The 14,268-nt window shown below is 37.3% G+C and overlaps 1 protein-coding gene and 1 long non-coding RNA gene across 2 annotated transcripts in view; one reads left to right on the top strand and one right to left on the bottom strand.

Annotated features, from left to right (window-relative positions):
- Positions 1–14,268, top strand: part of cntnap2a (contactin associated protein 2a) — a 431,066-nt gene that overhangs the window by 293,647 nt on the left and 123,151 nt on the right. The window lies entirely within an intron of this gene.
- On the bottom strand, positions 4,153–5,658 carry LOC135740069 (uncharacterized). Its single transcript, XR_010529153.2, has 2 exons — positions 5,394–5,658; positions 4,153–4,930 (listed from the first exon to the last, which is right to left on the bottom strand). It is a non-coding gene; the product is annotated as an uncharacterized lncRNA (long non-coding RNA).

The raw sequence follows: 14,268 nt of genomic DNA, 5'->3' as shown, positions 1-14,268 counted from the left end.
AACATCTTCATCCAATCATTTACTCCGTGAAAAACACATTATCATTTGCATATATTAATGCATCATTAAATTCAATAATGTTGTCGTATGTTTTATTGACAACATCGTATGTCATTACTCAACCTGCTTTGGTGCACAAGTGGAACGTCTTAAATTGTCATGCCCGGTTTTAATATTGAAGTAAATGAAAAATTAGTCGGGTGATGGATATTAGACAGTCAAGCTATCACTCTTTTTCCAAACTCAAATATCAGGCAAAACACCTGAGTATCACGCTGCCCACGGTTAGGTGACAGACGTCTGCACCGTTATGTCTGTGAGCAGAAATTAAAATTTTGTCATGACAATAGGATGGACTTTACTCAGGATGCATTCAGTCTCCCATGGCAGCAATAGCAGAGTCCAAGAGGAAGGCGCAGCTAATTGCGCTGGGCAGTCATGCCACAGTTTGCCTCATGTGCTCCAGATGGTTCAGGACAACACAAGCTGCTTCATTATCAACATGGTCAGTCCTGCTTGTGGCTGCTGGCATGAGGGATTCATGGTTCACTTATGGTTTAAATTAGGAGCGCATTCCGGAAAAATAGCGGCTACCTTTTTCATCTCCGTCTCTGATGAAAGTCCAGTTTTTCATTCATTGTCCGTCTGGATAGCGATTCATTGCATAGCATTCATTTGTCAGAATATGTGCTGTAAAGTTTTGTGGTTGAGTGATTTTTAAACACCAATAGGAATAACTACTGCATAGTGCAGGGTGGCCAAAGGTTAATATTGTGCAAATGTTTTCAAACTTTTTCTCGTTATGTACCTTTATTTAGTTTTTTAAAGAAAATCTATCCTTTTCCATGCATTGGCACCTGAAGCACAATATATTCTGATATATATTCATATGGTGGCTGTTTCTCCCATCAGTATTGAGAAGAATCAAAGGCACTTTAGCAAGACTCCGCTTTCTCTGCTTTGAAAACAACATTTCCATCCTGTAGAGTCAGGTGATAAAAATGAATTTTGCCAGTTTTTTCACGTTCTTGAAAAATTTAGGTTGACACGCTAGCATTTTTTGTGCATCTGTAGACATCTTCACATCCTGTCGGCATCCCATCATGATCCAGAGTTCCTGAGAGATGCAAAATGCTCTACAACTGTGTGATCTTAGAAAGCCTGTTCTGTTTTTAGCTTTTACATCCACGCTTTTCGCATACTTTAAAATATTTAAATGAAATGCTGCATTGGGTTTTTTGTAGCCTTGAACAGCAGGTCAAATGCTTGCTTTATTTTTAAAAGAGATATTTGGGGCTGTTACAAATTTTAACATTTTCTCGTCGTGTTTCATCATTTCAACATGTAGATGTTGCAATAGACCACTTTTTAATGCAATATATTCTTCAGTGGTAAAGGTCTTATTACCAGTTCACTTAGGATATTTAAGATACCTAAAATGAATGATGAAACATATAATGATGGTATTTAACAGCACAACAGGATTAATACATTTACAATGGGGAATTCTAACAACCAGGAAATTGTGTACATGTATTGCTTCCTAATAAACTTTGTCTGGCAGGGGTTTATCATCATCTGACCTCTAACATTCTGCCACGACTGAGCGATTTTTAATTCGGTGGCAATAAAGTAAAGTATACAGTAACTCTGAAAGATACTCTGAGAATCACACAAAGTTTGAATGATCTGTTAGGTCTCTCATTTGCTTAACACTCAGCCCATGACTCAGAGTAATGCATTCTCAGCTTCGACAAAACCTTCCCATATATGCATCCCACATCTATCAATCTTACTAAAGGCAACGTCAGAACAGAGTTACAGTACTGTAGCTCTCTTTGAGCAGTCTTGTGTATCCATGATTTATCTTTCTGACAATAATACTGTCTATTTGCCGAACGGCACAACACTAGGAAATGATAAACGATAACCCTTAACCCAACACAATTCAGAGTATTTGATAAGATAATAGGTCTACTTTTTGCTGTTCCAAAAAGTAAAAAAGTCTTATCAAGAGAAACACTTACTTTAATACACAGGCATAGGGAGTCTTTAAGAACCCAAAGCATCAGTTTCTTGGTAAAGAATGGTAAGATGTTCAGAAATGTTCAGAAAATACATCATAACATCTTATTTTATCTTTAAAGGAAAGCAACACCGTTTTTCAATATTTTACTATGTTCTTACCTCAACTTAGATGAATTAATACATACTCACTAAAAACAGTTGGGTTAAAAATAACCCAATAAATAACCCAATGGTGGGTTACTATAGCACCGACCCATTGTTGGGTTATTTTAACCCAATGCATTGGGTAGAAAGTTTTACCCAATTAGTTGGGTTATGAAATAACCAATTTGTTGGGTTATTTTTGCAATGCTGTTTTAACCCCATTATTATTATTATTATTATTATTTATTACTATTATTTGCTTTATAAATAAATAATTCAAAACTTACAAATACATTTATAATGCTTTAATTTCATTTAGTCATTTGCACCTGCATTTAAATGTATAAATACATACATGTATAGAAGCATAAATACATACACACATACATACATATATACTTACATAAATAAACAAAAACATAAGAACAAAACAAATCTACTCAATCTTATCCAACTAAAAACTGCTTAAAAGCATAGTTCACACATTTTGTCATCATTTTCTCCCTCTCATGTTGTTATAAACCTGTATAAGTCTTTACTTTGATAACCACAAAGGTATATTTCAAAGAATGTTTAAAAAATAAAACCGATCATGAGCCCCATTCATTTTCATAGTATTCTTTTTTCCTACTATGACAGTCAATGGGGCTCATGATCTGTTTGGTTTCAAACATTACTCAAAATATCTTCCTTTGTGGTCATCAGAACAAAAAAATGTGTACAGGTTTGTAACGACAGGAGAGGAAGAAAATTATGACAATTTTCATTTTTGGGGGAACTGTCCCTTTAAGCAGGTGACAGTGTGTTCAGGAAACATCACATGGTACAAAATGTATTGTGTGTTACAGAAACTACTTAACAGTAGTGAAAGGCTTGGGATACTCTGTATAAAATGTAAAAAAAAATATTAAAGCACATGTCAACTGCTGGTCTTGCTCCAGGGCCATGCCTCCCCACGATAACAAAGGCTTGTGATTAGTCGAATTCATCCCATAGGAGGACATGGGGTCTTCTTCGTCATACCTCCTCCTCCAAATACTGAATTATGTTTGTTTTCTGACCTTAAGACAGAATTTTCACAATGTAAATATGCACACATAAACAGGTTAAAAAAAACAAGTGTCATAAATGATACTTACAGGTTGCAAATTAATAAATGTTTGCTTTGCCTCTTGGTACTGTAGGAAGGCTGAACCATCTTGCTGGCCATTTTGTAAGGTTTTTAATGCAACATCTCCAAGAATGTCTACATTTAAAGAAAAGAATAATTAATTAAATCTCAAAGCAAACACATCTGGCACGCTGAATAAATACTCTACTTTGACAGTAGATGGCGCTGAATTGCAAATTCAACCGTTACCGGGGTTACAGTATTCACCTTATTCCGCCACGCCCCTTTTTAATTCTTCGCTCTTCCGCATTTTGTCAACCGACTTCCGCTGCTAATATGGCACAGTGCATTCGGTGGTTAGTTTGGTGGTTAGAAGATTGTTTGTAGTTCACTACAACTTTAGTGAAATGACAAATATCGCTACTGCTATAAATGTTTTAAATTAAGAGCACGGTTAAAACTTCATACGACGATTGGATAGTCTTATATTGTCCCATCAATCGTCTCGTGGTTAGACGATATGAAGCAGCCGCGGCAAGTAACCTATTGGACATATTTTATTAACTGTTACCTCGTCCTGTCAGGAGTTGATGGAGCAGCATTGAAAATTATTAAAAGTATGTCTACCAATATTTACACAGTGATTTCGTCTTTTTTATAGCAAATGTGCACCTTAGCCAGTCCAATAACCATTTCGTTTTTATGTGGTACCATGATAGAATTCATTTGCAAACTTGCCAACACTTATTCCTTCAAATCATGAGACTTAAATCCTTTTAAGTGGAATCTACAAAGCTCACATATGGTTTAAGAAATTCCTTACAGATAATAACTGATCACACTGTAAAGGTTTATATAACTGCATGGCAGGTTACATCTGATCACATAGTAAATGTTTAATATAACTGCATGACAGGTAACAGCTGATCACATTGTAAAGATTTAATATAAATGCACAACATCTGATCACACTGTAAATGTTTAATATCACTGCATGACATCTGATCACATATGAAGGTTTAATGTAACTTTACAACAGGTAAAGCAAGACCACCCTGCAATAAATTAAGACACAGCTTTATCGGATTCATCAGGAGCTGATCCCAAGCGTATATCTGGAAGCTGTTGGTGTATGTACTGGTAAAGTGCTTGGCGACTGTGTAATGGATGCAATATCAACCCTGTGTAAAGCTGAACCAAAGATGGTTGTTTCTCAGTAGAGTTATGTACATTTGTGCCAGCTCAACACATTGAAGCAGTTTCTCGGACAGGGTTTACAGGACTAGGCCTTAATTATATTAGGACATTTTAGTTTTTACAAACAAATCCTACAAAAAAACAAGACTGGTGCGCATCTTGTGACAAAACAATGGCACTCATATATGTTGAGGTATGTCAGTAAAAGGTGTTTTTAAATTATTGTAGCTCAAATATGCATTTTAGCCTGGGACCAGGATAAGCCCTGTCCGGGAAACCGCACCATTGTTTTCCCATATCAGATGTATGTTGCTTCAGGTTGAGTTGTGATTTTGTAGTTGTGTTCAGAGACGGATAGATGCTCCCATTGTGTTTCTGCATCACAGTTTAGGAACATGTTGATTGTATCATCCTCACAGTTGTCCATTGCATCACTACACATCAATGCATCTGTGAAAATAATATAACCATAAACAGTTTTATATTAGTATTTAAAATAAACTTGCATCATGAGAATTAATATATAAATGGCACCCATACTTAAACAGAACAGTGTGTAAGAGAGAGATGCATTAAAAAGAGACAGAAACATTATACACACAACCTTTAACTTCAGTGTTAAATAATACGTTGTTTAAAAGGTCATTATCAATATCTGAATGAGAAATGAACTGACATTCTAGCATCTGAAATCTCAGTAACTTGTAGGAATCACATGGGCTACTGTAAGAATGCAATGTACTATAATATACTGTTGTACTATCGTAAATATAAAAATATAGGTGGACAATTAAAACCATTCAAATAGTTGCATTTTATAAACTAACGTTACTGATCTTAAGTGTATTTGTAGAACGGACATCACAAATCTAATTTTAGGCGAACGAGCACAAAGTTAGCTAAGATAGCTTACCTGAAACTGGCCACCTTTCCAACACCAGGCGTGGTTTAAAGTTACCGGAACATCGTAGTCGAACCATTACTTGGGATAAGGGTGTTCCTCAGTTGGCTTAAAATTGGTAAGAAAGAAACATAAAGGCGCTCGAGTGAGCTTTTTAAGCTTAACACGTCGCCTTCAGTCACTGCCTCAGCTGCTCATCGTCTATGCGGCCGGAAGAACGTTGACAAAATGAGCGCAATGGCGCCGCCCTTGTTGTCGTGAAAAATAAGGTGAATACAGTAGTAGACGTGCAGCGCTTTATCAGGGATTATACTGAAGTAAGACGACAATAAAATGCCATCGAGTCATTTCTTAAGACATTTACATTCAGAATCACATTTATATTACAGCTCTGTGTCTATAACACAGACCGGCTAAAAAAATATTTGGAGCAAAAAACAGCCGGTTGCATCCCTTACAAAAGTTAAAAAACGTTTTTTACTACACTTTAAACAAAATAACATTGTCTGTTACAGAAAGCATGGTTAAAGCAATATGACAATCAATACGCCATGAAACTAACGTTATACTACTAAAAGAAGAAATGATTCATTTTCGTAAGGGCTCATGCTGTTGGTGCTGTTTAGTATTAAAATAAATTGCGATGTCTCTCTACGTTTATGATTGCTTAAAAACGCGTTTGGCATCGATAACAGTTAATGAATGGAACAGGTGTAACGGACAAAAACTAGACAACAGCGTTTTTGTACACTTATTTAAACGTGACTGATAGTTTACTGTGTGTTAGAGCTTAAAGACACTTTGTAGCAAAATAAAACATTACACAGAGATATATATATTAAAACGTACCTCTCGTGTCTGTCCGCACTCAGCAGTGGCACCGGTCAACCGTTGAAATTCAAAATGGGTGACGTGAGCCCGATTTTAACCCAACTCTCTGGGTTGTTATGGAAATAACCCAATACAAGCTAGGAATAACCCAACAGAACAACCCAATACGTTTAACCCACCTATTGGGTAAAACAAATAACCCAACGGTTTTTAGAGTGTACCTATCATTTTTCAATGCATGCACTTTTAATCTTTGTACAGCGCTTCTTGAATGTGTTAGCATTTAGCCTAGATCCATTCATTCCTTTGGATCCAAACAAAAGCTGTTTCTCATACACAGTTTAGATTAAGCCAGGGTTATCCCTTAGTTATATTAGGTCATTAAAGGGGATATACCATGAAAATGTGACTTTTTCCATGTTTTAGTGTTATAATTGGGTCCCCAGTGCTTTTATCAACCTAGAAAAAGTGAATAAGATCAACCCAGTAACTTAGTTTTGGTAAACCATTCTCTGCAAGCATTTGAAAAAATAGGTCATTGAAATTTGGCTCCCCTGGTCATGTCAAAAGGGGATAATACCGCCCCTTAATCTGCACTATCCAACCACGGCCCTTTAGCAGAGATCAGCTCATTCGCATGTTAAAGGACACACCCAAAAACGGCACATTTTTGCACACACCTACAAAGTGACAATTTTAACATGTTCTAATAAATGATCTATGATATTTTGAGCTAAAACTTCACTTAAATACTCTGGGACACCAAAGATTTATTTGACATCTTAAAAAATTTATGTGAAATGTCCCCTTTAAAGTATTTTTTAAAGTAGTTTTTATTACCTTAGAATGAGCCATTTTGATCTACATCCACTGCGGTCCCCTTACAATGGAAGTCCCCATTCTGTGCCATCATGTTTCTTCAGTAGCCCTAAACGGACAAACTGTTTTATTATTTTATAGACGTCTTAGATTAAATTTTCACAGACAGCCCAAATTTTGCCTGTGGACGGCTATTAGACGTCCTTTAAAAGCAAAGATGCTTGCTGGGTGTACACAGTATGTAAGCAAGTACATAAGTAGTGGTAATTATATTTCTTAAAAATAAAGAAGTTTAGTTTTAAAGTATTTAAGTAATGCATTACACACAACACCGGCTGTTATTCACGACATTTTTTACGAAACAAAACTCAAATAAAATGTTCTCTTGTAACACTGACTGTATGAAAGTAAAAGTGTGAAACAGCTCAAAAAGACTACACATGTCTGCACCGAACAAATGACTATCTGACTCCCTGCGTATTTCAAACAGGTCTGTGTGCCTCCACACTTACCCCAGGATATAAAGTGCTGAGAGAAAAGAAACGTTCGGTTTGATGGGAAGAAATTGCTCCAGCAATCTTATGTTTTACTGAAGATTGTATGTTGAAGTACATCTTTAGCTTATTAGCTTACCAAACTACTCCGGTGTATGCGCACATTTTCGGGTGTATGCCTGTTTGATTTCCACTGCAAACATGTGAGGAGAATAGATACTGCACTTTGTGAAATGTGTTTGTGCAACACATTGTAAGTCAAAGTAAATTCACTTTCCTGGACAATTTGTATGGTGGGCTGCTTTCATATTTCTTCAATATGTTTCACAGATGCACATACTTCATCTCTCTCTCAAACACACATATTATGTGCAGACACACACACACACACACAAACACACACACACACACTTTCAATCTTCATCTCATACACACGTGTGGACACAAACGCACACTCATGCCAAGGATCTCATTTGTCAAATCCATCTGCCACCTGTAATGCACATTGTTGCAACTGTAAAGCAAAAGTATTTTGCCAAACACTTCTCAGCTGGAAATCACAGCGGCAACAAAATATAGGACCAGGAAAAAGATTCAAAAACATGATGTTTGACCAGTAGGCTCTCTTTAGTAGGTTTATGAAAATGCCATTGAATTCCTTACATTTTTGATGCAATTTTACTGTAATAAAAAACGATCAGTTGTCAGGTGTATAGCAGAAAACACTTTTATCCAAAGCAACAAGGTATACATTTTCATCAGCATGTGTATTCCCTGGGTTTGAACCCATTACCTTTTTTCCTGCTGACACAATGCTCTGCCACTGACCTATACAGGACCTTTATTCATAAATCCAGAAAAAAAAGAGGTTTTATGATAAATCTGAGTTGCTAATCTGACATCCATTGGTGAAAAGTGAAGCCGCCAGTGTCCCGATATGGCACTGACATCTTGGGTCGTGAGTCTGCACAGTAGCGATTTCGGGACCAGTCCTGCGCAATAGAGAGCAGGAAGAAAAAGCCGCAAAATCAAGGCCCCGCCCTCGCAGAATGCGCATATCACAGCTGTCAATCATGATGTCACTCCACCGTTTTATAGCATTAAATAACTAACAAAAAAAAAAACTTATTTGAAAAACAAACACTTAAATTTACATCAGCGTGATAAAAACTACTAGTAAATCACTGAAACCAGCTTCGGAAAAAAAGATATTTGAAGTGTAATTAAATTGTTTAGTTGTAGTCTCAAGTCCCATTGAATAACATGGGGGAGGCGGGGTTTATGACCTATACTAGGACCAGTCACTGGGGGGTGATCGAGACTGGCTTTTGGCTTCACTTTTCAGGGCTTGTGCGGCACAATTGGTTTGCATCACATGACCCACATATTTTACAAATTCTGTTCCTGGATTCTGTTTGATGAATGCAGTGTTTATGATATGACACTTCAGCTAAGTGAAACCGGCATACCGAAAACTTCTGGATGGCAAGTACCACTAGTGTACTGCAGCTATTTACCCCTCCCTATTACTTTGCTGATCTTCACTCAAGCCGCTGATGCATTATGGACATTGAGCCTGACCCCTCACTGTCCGAGTGATCATTTCCAATACAGGTTTGCTATGGCAGCAGACGGATTGACATTGCAGTCACAGGTCAACGGGTCCTGTGATGTGGAAAATGTTGGATAGTTTATACCTTTTCCCAGAGAGAGAGAGCGAGATAGAGAGAGAAAGGCAGCGCTGCGTGAATGGGTGTCTCATTCGTGTCATGATGGTGAGTGGGCGATGGGATGAGCGACAGATGGTGGTGATGCTCGGTGTTGTAAGGAGAGCAGCTCTGGTTTGCCTGTGTCACTGATCACACCACGGCTCTCTGACCTATTCAGTCTGTAATAATGGCTTGCTGCCATTTTATAGATCGACTATAACAGACCTGCATGTGGAAGTATTGATTAATGCCTTTGACCCTGTTTGAAAAACCTATGTGCAATTGTTTTCACATTTCAATTTCTTTACAGTTCTTAATGATGCAAACAAAGGTTTCCCTAACACGGTCACTGGGCCATACCCTTTCAAAAAGTACACATTTGTACTTAGAGTTCATATTAGTTCCTCAAAGGTATTCACAGTATTGGAACCAAATATATACATATCTGTACCTAATGGACCTTTTTAAAGAGTACCGCCCCAGTGACAGTTGGGGTATACATTTTGACAATTTTTTCAAACAGTGAACCAGGAAAATTATCAACTTTGTCTTAACTTAATCCTTTTTAATACAGCGGGGAAAATAAGTATTTGACACATCAGCATTTTTTTCAGTAAAGGGATTTCTAAGTGGGCTATTGACACAAAATTTCCACCAGATGTAGCTATCAAGCCAAGTATTGAATTCATAAAAATAAGAACATTTAAGTATACAAGTTGAGTCATAATAAATAAAGTGAAATGACACAGGGAATAAGTATTGAACACGCATTATTTAATACTTTGTAGGAAAGCCTTTGTTGGTGATTACAGCTACTAGACGCCTCTTGTATGGAGAGACCAGTCGTCTGCATTGCTTAGGAGTGATTCTGGCCCATTCTTCCACACAAATGGTCTTTAAATCTTGGTTCCTTTGGCCTCTTTTATGAACATTGATCTTAAGTTCTCTCCACAGATTTTCTATGGGTTAGGTCAGGTGATTGAGAGTGAAATCTAAAGCTACAAAAATGTACAGTATGTGGAAAATAACGTGTTTTTTAACCGTAAACCACACAAACACATTTTATTATAACAAATACACAAAATAATGTTGTTTTTAGCAATTAAATAAGTGGTCTTTAATTCAAAATAGTGGATAACAAAGTTAAAAATTCAATGTATCCAAACAGAATCACTTTAGCCTCAGAGCGACAGCATGCCCAAACCTTCACTAAAACAGATTTGCATTGTTACGTCCTTTGGCTCAGTCTTCAGAGAATTTGATGAGGCTCGTAAAAGATTTTGAATATATTGCTCATGCAGATTTGAAACCTCATGCATTCATGCAGCTGTACCAGCAAGTAAGAGGAGTCTGTGCTGCATGAACACACCTGGGAGTTTGAGTCTGTGTCCACGCACAGTCAAAGAGAAAGAAAGCTTTTCTCAAGAGCGCCTGTCTTCTAAGTATGCAAAACGGTTGTCATTCAAAACAGATTGCAGTCCCCATTTGATTGATGGCTGCAGTTATGATGTTGATTTGTTCATTCAAAAAAGTGTACTGTAAGACAAATCTGTATGAAATTTCAAGTGCCTTTAATTCTGTTTTTTGCACTTAAGATCAATGACCTATCGCAAGGTTATTGTATGTGCCCCAGATAAGCTGTGCTGATAAAATTAAAACCATTGCTTTGTTTTGTTTGTGTTCTGTTTCTTGGTTTTTCCATAGCATTGGATTTGGTATCTTACACACTCAGCTTAGAAACCAAAAATGTTGAAAAAATGTTCTTACATGCCACCAAAACACTCGTTCATCAATAACTCTCTGGAAAACATTATACATTTCCAATAATTTGTGGGAGATCGTCTTTTGGCAATGTGAAAAATACCGGAAAAGCAAAATTTTCAACCTTGTGCAACAATGTAAACAGTCCGTGTTACAACTAACCCCACATTAGTTTTTGCCTCGCACACCACTAATAATAATATTGCTGTATCAAAGTCTATAAGCAATGGAAATGCAGATTGCACAGGTGCATTAGAATTTAAATGTCACACGCACCTACAGTATCACTCTTTAAAGCTGAAAGCGCCTTGATGAATCTGGACCACATCTGATTCCTTTAAGGATCCATTTATCTCTATGCTTTGGTCCCAGATCATTTTACTATGTACTTCATACAACTGAAAGATTGTAGTGTTATTGGCTCTGGGATGACTTTTACAGCAGTTTAATGGAGCTGGCCTCAGGCATGGCTGCCGGATAATGGGACCATAGAAACTTTGCTCTTTTGTGTGGTTCTCAGAGGAACCGGAGAGTGCCCTATCTTGTACTTTGGGTTCTTCCTGAGACGTGCCTTGAAGTCAGAACGCACTGTAATGTAAGACTTTAGATTGTGGTTAAAAGCTTTACATGGATATAAATTACTTAAACGAGGAAGCGTCTAGTGCCCTGCATGTTTATTAGCTGTTGATGGTTTGTATCTTCAAACTGGAAGGTTATGGGAAGGTTGACGGAGGATGAGGGCTGGCCTGTCGTGTAAGTGATATGGGAGGACACTTTGGGTCTGACATGACAGGATGAGTCCTGCAAGGTGCTTCATAAATCAGTAGCTTGCTGCTTTTGACATGATGATGCTTAGTAGTTGAATGTTTAGCACACAGCCCCCAGTAAGAGTGAAGAAAAATGATGCATTAAGTAAAGATGAGTACAAACAACACAACAAATAACTGAGAGTGACAGCAAATATGAATAACCCTGTTATTCGCTTATTCATTCCATGCGGCATTGCTGAAAACTTGAGGAGGACATCTGTTACCACAGTAAAGTAAGATATCAAAGTATTAGTAGCTATTTATGTCGATCTCAACAAGCAAATAAAGACAGAAGTGTTTTCACACTGTTCGTTTTTGATAGCACCTCTTCAGTGGTTATATTCGAGGCGTGTGATGGTTTGTTTGTCTGTTTCAACCGTACGCTGTATTATTATAATTTGACAGAAAGGTTCTCTCCCAGTCGTCTGGGAGTGTATATTTACTGCGAAAACAAATCTGGTTCACAAGTGTATATTTAAAATGTCTTACACCGCAACTTCATTAGCGTTATTACCGTCTAGGAGGAAAGCTAGGAAACTCTTGGAAAATCTAATAAGCGTAAAGCAATCTAAGTATTTGTTGTATGAAAACAGCACAACTCCCACAAACAGTATAATGAAAAGCCTTAGCACATTTTTAGGAATAAAATCACAGCTTTGTGTTTCATACAGTTCAATATGATTCATTTTCTTTTCTAAACAACATTTCTACTGCATTTCATCCACTTCACATTAAAAATCACGTGACATTTGCAGAAGTGTTATACATCCTGTCAGAGCAGGTGATGGGATGTAACGTGTTAAAATGAATATGGAGCGCTGAAGGAAAACTAATTTTCACTGCGGCTTTTGATGCTTCAGCGTCCACAGCGGTGCGGCATGTGTTATGATGGTGCATTTATCACACGTGGCGTCTTTACAAACCTCACAACAGATTATTACAATCTTTTCTGGTCTCTTTTTGATTAAGTGATACTGCCAGATTTTTGAGAGTTGTTTTTTATCACTATGATTTCCCAAAAATAAATTTAATCATAAACCTGTCATTCAAAAGTGAATTCGTTGTTTTAAGACAAACACTCGGTATAAAGCTTTTGAACTATGCATGAACCGAAGACTTCAGTGGAGCCAATGAATTAATGCCGAATTCATTGCAAAGATGAAGAGCATATGACATTCACAGATTTATAAGCCCTCATAAATTCTTTTAATGTCTTCAAGAAAGAAGTCCATTCTTGAGAGCATTTCAGATGAAAGACTTCAATCTTCTTTTTTTTTTTTTGAAGTAGGAGGTGGTATTCAAAGTCCGGTTGGAGGCGTGAGGTCAGAATAAATGCATTTTCTTGCTGCAAGCTGGCACAGACCATTTACCATCGCTGTAACCCAGAAGGCCTATACTTCATCTCAATAAGCAAGGTCTCTTCATTTCATTCTTTTCTGGAGCAGAGGGAAATAGCCGAGATGTCAGTCCAGAAAGAGGGTCATGATTCATATTGTCAGAAGTGTAGTGCTTGGCACATTACCCGACCAGAAAGCGTTTTTATCCTCAGGCGTTTACCCCATAACACCAAACTCAACCATCTCACTCCTTACAAGCTGGTTCCAATGACTATTTACCTCTTGGAAAGTCTCTGGCCTTTACCTTTACATGTCAAAGAGAGACAATAATCCTCATACTTTCTCCTTCTTGTCCAATGTCACCTTCATAGCCGTCATGAGTGATATGAACAGAAAGGACAATGTATTCAGTTGGGAATAAACTCTATCCCTTAGGATATAAAGTCCATCAGTCTAAAGCCTTTTTCTTATTACACCCAAATATTACTAATGTTTATGCATGACCTTGTGCGTCAAGGCTCTTTGTCTCCTGCTTGGGATAACTGAATATACGCCTCCAAAGTCACTCAATGCTATTGTGACAAGGTTATTCTCGGTAACAAGCTCCGAAAGGCGGATTGAAGATGTCCAGAGACAGTGGAATATAATTTCACCACAATCTTTAGCAGTATGGAAATGCCGTGTCCTTGCAGTAAAAGCGGGTGACTTGTAAGTCAGATAGAGAGGTGTTGTTGATGCTATTCCTGGATAATATTAGGTGTCTGCACCATTACTTTTATCACCTGTCTTCACTATGAATGTGTTAGCCTTGCATGTGCTGTAATGCACAGACTGTGCATCGGAGTGTCGAACGTGGTAGTCAACTGGCTTTACAAGTTGAAATGACACATATGCATGCACTAATAAGAAAACGACTAAATAAATTAGATTTTTACTGAGAGGAAAATTAGGTTTCGGAGGCGGGCGTGGGGAAATACGGTCCAAATTGAAATATGACAGGTTTACCTTACGGGAATGCTAGCTGTAGCTGTTTTCATGTTTTATTTTTTATTTTTTTACTTATTTAATCATTCTTTGTTGTTGTGTTATTTTTCATTTATTTCTTGAAGAGATTTGAGAAATTCAAT

This window comes from Paramisgurnus dabryanus, chromosome 22 (genome assembly GCF_030506205.2).
Source record: "Paramisgurnus dabryanus chromosome 22, PD_genome_1.1, whole genome shotgun sequence".
Taxonomy (NCBI): domain Eukaryota; kingdom Metazoa; phylum Chordata; class Actinopteri; order Cypriniformes; family Cobitidae; genus Paramisgurnus; species Paramisgurnus dabryanus.
Note: the sequence above shows the minus strand (reverse complement) of the source record. Positions and strands in the feature narration are given on the sequence as shown.